Raw genomic sequence first — 10,444 nt, 5'->3', positions numbered from 1 at the left:
ATGCATTTAGTAAGTAATTAGTTGTCCATTCATTCATTAACAGCATATTTAAAAACTTCTTTGAAAACCCCACCAACCCTCTTAACAAAGTGGCATTTATAAGAAGACAGAAGGGATATAAAATATGTTGGGTAAGACAGGAAAACAAATCAGAAAAATTATACGTGAATTTTAGAAGAATAATCATCGTAGAAGTGGGATTTACAGGCCGGCGCCGTGGCTTAACAGGCTAATCCTCCGCCTTGCGGCGCCGGCACACCGGCTTTTAGTCCCGGTTGGGGCACTGGATTCTATCCCGGTTGCCCCTCTTCCAGGCCAGCTCTCTGCTGTGGCCCGGGAAGGCAGTGGAGGATGGCCCAAGTCCTTGGGCCCTGCACCTGCATGGGAGACCAGGAGAAGCACCTGGCTCCTGCCTTCGGATCGACATGATGCGCCGGCCGCAGCGGCCATTGTAGGGTGAACCAACGGCAAAAAGGAAGACCTTTCTCTCTGGCTCTCTCTCTCACTGTCCACTCTGCCTGTCAAAAAAAAAAAAAAAAAAAAAAAAAAAAAAAAAAAAAAAGAAGTGGGATTTACGCTTGGCTCTCCCTTACCTTTTCACACAGGAAGGCTGAAGCTGTGATTTGGAGCTGCATCACTGGGTTCTTTAGCATTTTATGATTCCAGTTTAGTATAATGTTTTTCTCTCTTGGACATTATAATTTTTCTTCCATTTGTAAAGCACTTTATAGTTTTATAAGCAGTTTCACATAGAGTAGTTCATTTGTGGAACTAATAGCATTTACATGGGATAACAATATCCTAATAGTGCAATTCACATAATGAGTTTAAGTTGTTATTAGAATGAATGCCACTTGGATGAGGTGCAAGTGGGAACCAGACTGGTCAACAATCTTGAGATGAGCTTTGGCCATTCCAGATGTGTAGGCGGTGGGGTCCATGTGTCTTTGTCTCTCTCTCTGTAGGCCTCTTGATTCTTTTCCTTTATTTGTGTACAATCTGTCCTTTGTCTCTGTTCTCCCTTAGCACAGAGGAGAAATTAGGGCACAGAACAGGGGAATCACAGGACTTGATGTTCAGCTGTGTACCTACTAAGGATAAAAAAAAATCAATATATTTTATTTTTGTTTCCATATATTTTGAATTTAAAAATACTAAAATTGGGATACAAATGAGAACAGTTGACCGCTTCTTAGTAGGTTGACATAAAGACTTAGAAATACTTCATGTATGAGTTGATAGAAACCCCAAATGCTGTTTAGGATGAACAAAAAGAATTTTGCTCCATTGAAATGTTGCTTATCCTAGAGGGAAGAGGTAACACTTGAGTGTTGAGTCACTGTTTTCTCTTGATCCCTTCTCTGCTCTAACACTGATGTGCCAGATTTTCCACCTTCAGAGCCTCATAAAATCTCAGTCTTTTGGTGAGCAAAACCAATTGTTTAGGATTATATGGGTAATTATCAATTTTGAGATTTTTCTGAGGAAAAAAAATTTAAGGATCTGGGACAATATAGGGGACTGCTGGGTGATGAATGAAATTGGGGGAATATGTCCATGAAAAAATTATTTTATTGTTTATAAGTGAAGGCTAAAAAGATAGTCTGTCAGGTTTTTCCTTCACTGTTGTGACAGGGATTGCTGGTTTCTCTCTCTTCGTCCCTTCAACCCCCATTCCAACGTTGTAAACATATCACTTGGGCTATGTTGGAAATGGCAACGTGCTAACTGAAAAGATCCTAATCCCCTTTCTGGCTCCATCAGCCTATAGTTTTTTGTTTGTTTGTTTGTTTTTTTGACAGGCAGAGTGGACAGTGAGAGAGAGAGAGACAGAGAGAAAGGTCTTCCTTTTTGCCGTTGGTTCACCCTACAATGGCCGCCTCAGCCGGCGCACCGCGCTGATCCAAAGCCAGGAGCCAGGTGCTTCTCCTGGTCTCCCATGCAGGTGCAGGGACCAAGGACTTGGGCCATCCTCCACTGCCTTCCCGGGCCACAGCAGAGAGCTGGCCTGGAAGAGGAGCAACCAGGATAGAATCCGGCGCCCCGGCCGGGACTAGAACCTGGGGTGCGCCAGTTTCTATACATGTAAACATTGTCTAATAATTATCAACATTAAATAACATAAAACATGGAATCTTTCAAGAATTTGTGTGTCATCCTTTCATAGCAGTTATTCTGAATTTCTCTATCTTTCCAAGTATAGTGTATGTGCTGCTGAAACAAACATTAAATATTACACTTAAATAATAGAATGTTGTCAATTCTGGAAAGCAGATTTCTCCCCACCTTCTCCAGAGTTTAGTGTTGCTGTTGTTTGTGATTTCTGTGGATGTTTAGTTACTTTTCATGACTAATTCTGTATGATTTATATGTTACCATATGTAGCCATTGAATTCTGTGCACAATAAGCTTATTGGCTAGTTGATGATTAAACTGACATGTCCTTAAGTGCTTTGTACCTATAATTTCCCTTGCCTTTTCCAATAGGATTGTGTGTGTGTTGAGGTATACTTTCAATTGCTATAATAGGTATTTTGCGACTCTGGTTTTGTTTCACTTCTAGCTTGTTCAAATCCTCCAAATCAGCTAAAGGTAAGTGAATGGAGCCTTTCAAGGTGTTTCCTTGGCATATGCACATGGCCTTTTCAAGTGTGAGGGACACATTGGAACTTTTTAAAAAAAGATTTAGTAATTTATTTTAAAATTAGAGTTACGAAAGTGGGGTGGAGTAGGGATGGGGGAAAGAGAGACAGAGATGAGAGATAGATCTTCTACCCACTGGTTCATGCCCTAAATGGGTACCAGTGCTAAACCAGACCAAAGTCAGGAGGCAAGAGTTTCATTTGGGTCTCCAGCACTTGAACCAGCCTCCACTGCTTTTCTATCCATTAACAGGGAGCTGAATTGAAAATGGAGCAGCTGGGACTCCAAGCTACTGTCATAGACAGTGGCTTAACCACTACAACACAGTCATAGTCCTCAGAAATCAATCTTAAGTCAAGAATGAAAGGGAAGGGTAGACATGTAGTACAGTGGTTAAGTCCCAGCTTTGGGTGCCCATATACTAAATTAGAGTGCCTGGTCCAAGTCCCAGCTACTCTATTTCTGATCCATTTTCTTGCTAATGTATACCCTGGGAGGCAGCAGATGATGGTAGGAGGTTTCTGCCACCTACCTAGGAGACCTGGATGAATTTCTGGCTCTTGGCTTTGAAGACCAAGGAAAAAGACCATCTTAAATGTAGTTGAGCAAGAAGACATTCATTTCAAAGGACCCACACAACTTGGCTGGCAGCAGACCTCTCAATAGAAACAATGGAAGCCAGAAAACATTAAAATGATACTTTCAAAGTGCTGAAAAACATTAACAAATTTTATAGCAATGAAAATATTTTTTGGTATTCAAAAATTTTCAGGAAAAAAGTATGAGGAGTTATTTATAATACCAACTTATTTAAAGAAACCCTAAAGGGTATTTAGAAAAAAATGCAGTGATATTATGTATGAATAAAAGAGGCAAATAAGTGGCAGTAAGTAAGCATTTGGATAAATCTAATGAATATTGACTGTAAAAATAAAATGAAGAATGTATTTTGAAGTTTTATATACACATAAGATTAAAATATAGCTCAATAGCAACTTAAATAGAGTTAAAGAGTTTGGAGGCTTAGGAAATGTAAATATCTTCTTATAGCAACTTTGTAATTGTCATTATATTTCTAGGTCCTACTCTAATTTCTAAGGAATTAAAGTATCTAAAAATATTAAAATCAATAAAAGCGGGCTGGCACCATGGCTCATTTGGTTGGTCCTCCACCTGCGGCACCGGCATCCCATGTGGGCACCAGGTTGTGGTCCCGGTTGCTCCTCTTCTGGTCTGGCTCTCTGCTGTGGCCTGGGAGGGCGGTGGAGGACGGCCTGGGTGCTTGGGCCCCTGTGCCCATGTGGGGGACCAGGAGGAGGCACGTGGCTCCTGGCTTTAGATCCGCGCAGTGCCAGCTGTGGCAGCCATTTGGGGAGTGGGCTGGCGGAGGGGGGATCTTTCTCTCTGTCTTTCTCACTGTTTGTAGCTCTACCTGTCAAATAAGTAAAAAATAAATAAGTAAATAAAAAATAAAAGCGAGGTAATAAAACATAGATTAAATAATTTAAAAACTACAATTCAAATGAGACAAAAAGAAAATCAAAGGATATAAACTAAAAAAAAATATTCTAAATTTAGAAGCAAGTTGCATTAGCTGTTACATTAAACATAAATAAAGTAAGCACTTCAGAAAAAGGCAAAATTGCCCAAATAGTTATAAAAATAACTCTCCCAAATGCAGATTAAAAGGAATTTTAAATATAAGGACACAGAAAGAGGGCTATTAGAGGAATGGAAAATATGTGCCATATAAATAGTAAACGAAAGTCAGATTGTATAACTGATAGTATTAGACAAAGACTGTAAGACAAGAATCATTAATATAGATTAAGATACTTTACAATAATAAAAAGTTTAATACTCCAAGAAAAAGTAATAATTTAAAATTTTTTAGTCACCAAAATATAACTTCAAGTATACAAATAAAAATAACTGATAAAACTACAAACAAAAGTCTTGATACATCTGTAATCATAGTGGTACATTTTAACACATTTCCCTCATTAACCAATGAAATAAAGCAGAGAAATAAAACAGGAAGAATATATAATATTTGAATAATTTTAACAACACAATTAACAAAGAAGATGGGGTTGATACAGAACACTGCATCTGACATCTGCAGAATATGAGTTTATATGACGTACACATGAAACATTAACCAAAATAGATCGTCTGCTGATTCATATAGAATGTCTAAACAAATTTCAAAGGATTGTAGTCATGCTGAGTATGCTCTCTGACCACAGACCAAAGGAAACTGGAAAAGAAAAACAAAAAATAACTTGAAAATTCCCATGTTTGGAAATTAACAAATATACTTCTAAATAGCTTTTGAGTCAAGAAAAATTATAGTTGAAATTAGAAATTTCTTTAAAATGAATGATAATGAAAATACCACACTTGCAGACTGCAGCGAAAGAAATTTAGAGTGATAATTATAGATTTAGATGCCTATGTAAGATAAAGATGAAAAATAATCTGAGCATCGATCTAAATAAGTTGTAGAGAATAGGAACTCTATAAAATCCTACCAAAGTAGATGGAAGAAAATGATAAATATAGCAAGCATTAAAGAAATAGAAACCAAACACATAAGAAAGTCAAATGCACATCTTTGAAATGTGTACTGAAATTGATAAATTTCAATTTTAGTGATAAAGCAGATGAGATGGAGCACAGGAAAGAGCACACACAAATAATCAAAGTCAGGAATGAAAAAATGACATTGATATGAATCTTGCAGATAATAATACTTTAATATTCTGAACAATTTATGCCAGACATTTGAAAATATAACAGAATGACCAGATTCTTGGGAAAGTTACAAAAACAGAAATAAGAAGAAGTAACAAAATTTGCACATAACATAGTATTTATTACAAATTTCTGCAGCAAAAGCAGAACAAAAAAAAAAAAAAAAAAAAACACCACGGCCAGATGGCTTCATGAGTGAATTCGACCACGTATTGAAGGAAAAATTCATGCAATCTTACACATCCCTTTGTACAGAAAGGAGAACAGAAATAAAATTAGGGAGCACTTCTCACTCAATTTATATGGTGTGCATAACCTTCTATCCAAAACTGACAAGGAGTTACAAAAAGAACAGTTGCAAGTGAATTTCCTGTATTTACATGGATGTGAACTTCTGCCCAAAAAATGAGAAAACTCAATGAAGGCAAAAAAAAAAAAAAATAGATCAAGTTAGGTTTATTCCAAAATGCAACTTATTTAATGTTAATAAATGAAGTGATATAATTTACCACCTCAACAGAGTTAAAATATTTTCAATACATAAAAACAGTTTAGAAGCATTTGCTTTTTATAATTAAAACAAACACGTAAACAAAACATCTTAGCAATAATAGAAACTTCCTTCATTTAACAAAATAAGACTATAATCTACCTGTAGCAATTATTAGACAATGCTGAAATATTGAAAGGTATTTATGATTGGGAATCATTCAAGCTTGTTTTCAACTATTCAGATTTTTACTCAAGGTCATTTTCAAGGCAGTAAGATCTAAAAAGAGGGCCTGGCATTGTGATTCAGTGGGTTAAACTTCTGCCTGGAACATCCCATATGGGTGCTGATTGGAGTCCCAGTTGCTCCACTTCCTGTTCAGCTCCCTGCTAATGCTCCTGGCAAAAAGATGTCCCTAGTGGTTGGGCCCCTGCATCCCCACAGTAGACCCTGATGAAGTTCCTGGCTCCTGGCTCCCATCTTGCCCAGCCTCTATTTGGGGAGTTAATGGAAGATCTCTCCCTTTCCCTCCCTCTCCCCTGTCTTTCCTCCCCCTTGCTCCCCTCCCCTTATCTTTCTATGTCTCTCTCTGTTCTAAATCTGCCTTTCAAATAAATAAATAAATCTCTTAAAAATGAGCTATCAATGCATCTCAAGGACCTAGAAAAACAACAACAAACCAAACTCAAAATTAATAGGAGGAAATAAATAATTAAAATTAGAGGATAAACAAAATTAAAACCAAAAAATACAAAAGATCTGTGAAATTAAGAGCTCATTTTTTTGGAAAAATAAAATTGACATACCATTGGCCCAACTAACCAAAAAAAAAAAAAAATGGGATGGGGGGAGAGAAGACCCAGATCAATAAAATCAGAGATAAAAAATGAGATTTAACACCAGATATCAAAGAAATAAAAATAACCATCAGGAATTACTACAAGCAGCTAGCCATATGTCCAAAAAATTGGAAAATCTAGAAGAAATGGATAGATTCCTGGACACATATAATTGAATCATGAAGACATTGAAAACCTAAACAGACCAATAACCAAGACAGAGATTGAATCAGTAGTAAAGACCCTCCCTAGATGGCCATACACATGAAACCTTGCATGGAGACAATTTCTGTGAGCTGGCACTGCAACCCCCTTGAGAGGCAACTTCCTGCTGGAACCCTGTCTTGACCATGGGTCCCTACTTTGCCCCTACTTAGGTTGAAGAAGCAAGAGTGGTTATTTCCCTAACCCTTGATAGCAGCCAGAGTTTCCATACACAGAGGGAGGAAATGAGAGCATCCAGGACTAGAAGCAGGCCAGACTAACTCCATCCCACTGCTTCTTGCCAGCATGTACCCACTAAACAAAACGGGAGTGTTCTTTCTGTGTGGCAACCAGGCATATATCTGCCTTCCTACTAGCTAGACAGGGACTTATACTCTTGCTTTCCTATTTCCTCCTCTGTCCTCATTTTGGACATCTTTTCTTCCATGGGCAATGTCTCTAAAATCTCCATTAATGCTGCTTATCATAGCGCTCCTATTCCTACTATGTGCAATTAACGTATTTCAGAAGTTCTTACAGGAAAGAGTGACTGCCATATCCCGAGCTATCATGCAGGAGCAACACAAGACTGCTCTTCTTTAATAGGTATGATCCAGAGTGTAGATACCCTGCCCTGCATCAACACCCCATATCAGCAGGAAGTAACCAGAAATAAGCCAGCACCCCACCTCCTTACCTCTACTCAGAATCAGGATTGATAGAACAAGGATATGAGCCTCAGCTATTTCAGCTCCTTGCCTGAAAGTAGATAAAATTCCATTTTACCGCCTACCTCTCCCTTCTTTCAAGAGACAAGCCTAGCTCCATGCCCTATATTGTTTACCTCCTTATGCTGCCCCCCCCCCAACCACCAACCCCTAGACTTTTAGCCTACCCTAAGATATATAAGGCATTGGCTATTGGAGGTTTCTGCCCTCTGCCATGTGATCAGTCTGTGTGCACATAGGCAGTTAGCCACCTTTACAAATTTATTTTTTATTGAATAAATTCTTTTTTGGCTGTGGGAAAAAAAAAGCCCTTCTAACAAAGAAAAGCCCAGGACTGAATGGCTTCACTGTTGAATTCAACCAGACTTTTAAAAAAGAACTAATTCCAATTCTTCTCAAGCTTTTTAAAATAATTGAAAGGGAGGGAATCCTTCAAGACTGTTTCTGTGAGGCCAGTATCACCTTAATTCCTAAGCCAGAAAAAGATACAGCAGAGAAAGAGAACTTTAGACCAATATCCCTGATGAACATAGATACAAAAATCCTTAACAAAATATCATCTAATTGAATTCAACAATACATCAGAAAGATCATTCACCTGGACCAAAAGGGATTTATCCCTGGTATGCAGGGATGGTTCAACATATGCAAATCAAAAAATATGATCACATTAATAAACTGAAGAATAAAAACCATCTGATTATCTCAATAGATGCAGAGAAAGCATTTGATAAAACACAACATACTTTCATGATGAAAACCTTAAGCAAATTGGGTACACAAGGAACAGTACCCAACACAATCAAGCAATTTCTGACAAAACAATGGACAGCATCTTATTGAATGGGGAAAAGTTGGAAGCAGTCCCCCTAAGATCTGGAACCAGACAAGGATGCCCACTCTCACCATTGCTATTCAACTTAGTCCTGAAAGTTTTAGCCAGAGCCATTAGGTAAGAAAAAGAAATCAAAGGATACAAATTGGAAAGGAGGAAGTCAACATATCCCTATTTGCAGATGGCATGATTCTATATATTAGGTGAACCTAAGAGACTATGGAAACCCATAAAAGAGTTTGATAAAGTTGCAGGATGTAAATTTTTTTAAGATTTATTTATTTATTTGAAAGTCAAAGTTACACAGAGAGAGGAGAGGCAAAGAGAGAGAGAAACTCCATCCGAAGGTTCACTCCCCAGTTGGCTGCAATGGCCAGAGCTGTGCTGATCTGATGCCAGGAGCCAGGAGCTTCTTCTGGGTCTCCCACACGGGTGCAGGGGCCCAAGGACTTGGGCCATCTTCTACTGCTTTCCCAGGCCACAGCAGAGAGCTGAATCAGAAGAGGAGCAGCTAGGTCTCAAACTGGTGCCCATATGGGATGCTGGTGCTTCAGGCCAGGGCATTAACCCACTGCACCACAGTGCTGGCCCCACAGGATGTAAAATTAACACACAGAAATCAATAGCCTTTGTATGCACAGCCAATGTCATGGTTGAAAAAGAACTTCTAAAATCAATTTCATTCACAATAGCTACAAAAAGTTAAATACCTTGTGATACATTTAATTAAAGATGTCAAAGATCTCTATGATGAAAACTATAAAACATAAAGAAATAGAAAAAAAAACAAAAATGGAAAAATCTTCCATGTTTGTGGATTGGAAGAATTAATATCATCAAAATATCCATACAGTCAAAAGCAATTTACAGATACATGTGATCCCAATCAAAACACCAATGACATTCTTCTCAGAGCTAGAAAAAACAATGCTGAAATTAATATGGAAACACAAGAGACCCTGAATAGCTAAAGCAATCTTAAACAACAAAAACAAGGCTGGAGGCATCACAATACCAGATTTCAAGACATAGTACAGGGAAGTTGTAATCAAAACAAAAATAGACATGTAGACCAATGGAACAGAAAAAACTCCAAACATCAATCCATGCATCTACAACCAATTAATCTTTTCCAAAGGAGTGATTGTGGGATACAGTATGGAGGTACCTCAGAAAGCTGAAAATACATCTACCATATGACCCAGCAATCCCACTCCTTGGAATTTACCCAAGTGAATTGAAATTGGCATATGAGAGTTATCTGAACCCCCACGTTTATTGCAGCTCCACTCACAATAGCTAAGATATGGAATCAACCCAGATGTTTGTCAATTGATGACTGAATGAAAAAATTATGGTGTCTATATATGGTGTGTGTATACACACACACATACACATAAATAGGATACTAATCAGCTGTAAAAAAGAATTAAATTTTGTCTTTTTTAACAAGATGAATGCAACTGGAAACCATTATACTTAGTTAAATAAGCCAGTCCCCAAAACACAAATACTTCATGTTTCCCTTGGTCTGTGGTAATAAGTAGAGTACCAAAAATATAATATATAGGAGTGAAATGGACATTTTGAGATTCGATGATTGTTTACAGCCTTTGTCTCTACTGTTGAGGAACAGTGTTTTTTTCTTCTTACTCTTTGTTGGACTCTTAGTCCAACAAAAATATCACTGTAAACATTAAGAGAAGGAATAAGAGTGGGAGGAGGAGGAAGTTTGGGAGCATGGCCAGAAGGGAGGATAAGGTGGGAAATATCACTGTGTTCCTCAATCTGTATATATTTTTGAAATACATGAAATTTGTTCACCTTAAATAAAATTTTTAAAAAGAGAACTAAAACAATGTAAAAGGAAATAAAAAATAAAAGCATTAACTAATAACTAAAATTTTCATTTTCAAAGATATTATAATCTTAAAATTGTAAAGAAATC

General features: G+C 37.6%; 1 non-coding gene across 1 annotated transcript; it reads right to left on the bottom strand.

Annotated features, from left to right (window-relative positions):
* Positions 1-2,122: 2,122 nt before the first annotated feature.
* Positions 2,123-2,225, bottom strand: LOC133773079 (U6 spliceosomal RNA). The gene has a single exon (XR_009867865.1). It is a non-coding gene; the product is annotated as a U6 spliceosomal RNA (small nuclear RNA).
* Positions 2,226-10,444: the final 8,219 nt, after the last annotated feature.

The sequence above is a fragment of the Lepus europaeus genome, chromosome 13 (genome assembly GCF_033115175.1).
Source record: "Lepus europaeus isolate LE1 chromosome 13, mLepTim1.pri, whole genome shotgun sequence".
Classification (NCBI taxonomy): Eukaryota; Metazoa; Chordata; class Mammalia; order Lagomorpha; family Leporidae; genus Lepus; species Lepus europaeus.
Note: the sequence above shows the minus strand (reverse complement) of the source record. Positions and strands in the feature narration are given on the sequence as shown.